Source organism: Oxyura jamaicensis, chromosome 10 (assembly GCF_011077185.1).
Source record: "Oxyura jamaicensis isolate SHBP4307 breed ruddy duck chromosome 10, BPBGC_Ojam_1.0, whole genome shotgun sequence".
Taxonomy (NCBI): Eukaryota; Metazoa; Chordata; class Aves; order Anseriformes; family Anatidae; genus Oxyura; species Oxyura jamaicensis.
The window spans coordinates 16,809,356-16,810,431 of record NC_048902.1 but is presented as its reverse complement, the minus strand read 5'-3'; the positions used below and the strand labels follow the sequence as shown (position 1 = coordinate 16,810,431).

The window sequence follows — 1,076 nt, the reverse complement described above, 5'->3', positions numbered from 1 at the left end:
ACTGCTGTTGCTGTCCCCCCCTCCCCACCCCCCCCCAGCACCCCCGGCCCTCGCTCGGCCCTTTTATAAAAATAAAAATGAAGGCGGCCAGGGCAGCCCCCGCCACCCCCGGCAGGTCCCCCCGCCGGGCCGGGGGCATTATCCGGCGGCACCTTCCTCGGCTGCCGGTGGAAAGTGGGCCTTTCATTTTGTTAATAAATTTCCACGGTGACAGCGAGAGAAAAGGGAGAGAGAAAAAGGGCTCGGAGGCAGGGAGACGGCGAGGAGGGCGAACGCCTAAAACGTGCTTGATTTATATTTGTTCTCGCCCGCGTTACGAGGTTAGTTACTCTTGCAGAAACACAAAGAAGAGGAGCCCGGCAAGTCCCGAGCCCCCTCACCCTTAACCTACATAGCGGCGTCCAGCCCCGGAGCACGCACTGGCAAACGGCAGGCTCACATTTCTCCTCTAATTTTATATCACAAAGGCTCGGCTCGCAGAGAAGCCGGGCACCCCTCACTTACTTCTGGGCTGCTCCTTTTCCCCCCAGCCTCCCCTTCTGGCCCCTGCCTCCGCCGGAGAGGCGAGGGCAGAGGGGGGAGAAGAGAAAAGTGAGCTAAGAAACCGGCGGGGAAGCAGGCACACGGCACGGTCAGGCGCGCACCCACGCGCGGGGCTGTGCACGCGTGTATTTGTGGTTTTAAAGGAGGAAAATCCGGCTGGGAATCCACAGTGGAGTGCTGTAGAGCCTCGGTAGGGTGAGTTCCATTGTAGCAGTAATTCGAACCGCCTGGGTTTATTAAAAAAAAAAAAAAAAAAAAAAAAAAAAAAAAAAAAAACAACACGCGCGAAAAGGGGGGGGGCGGGGGGGCTGGGGGGGGGGGGGGGGGCGCGCCGCGGGGCGCACGGGGGGCTGCCGGGGCCGGGGGGCGACGCTGGACATGCAGCCCGGAGCGCTAAGGACAAGCAAGCAGGCGTCAGAGCCACCGTTTCCTCGCTCGCAAGCGGCGTGAAACTAAAAATCCACTGGCAATAAACCTCCATCAGCAAAATGAAAACAAACACAAATCAATTACGGGCGCGGGGGGGGGGGGGA

General features: G+C 59.5%; 1 protein-coding gene across 4 annotated transcripts in view; it reads right to left on the bottom strand.

Moving 5' to 3' along the window:
• Positions 1–1,076, bottom strand: part of NR2F2 (nuclear receptor subfamily 2 group F member 2) — an 11,602-nt gene that overhangs the window by 4,497 nt on the left and 6,029 nt on the right. The gene's annotated exons all lie outside the window — the stretch shown is intronic.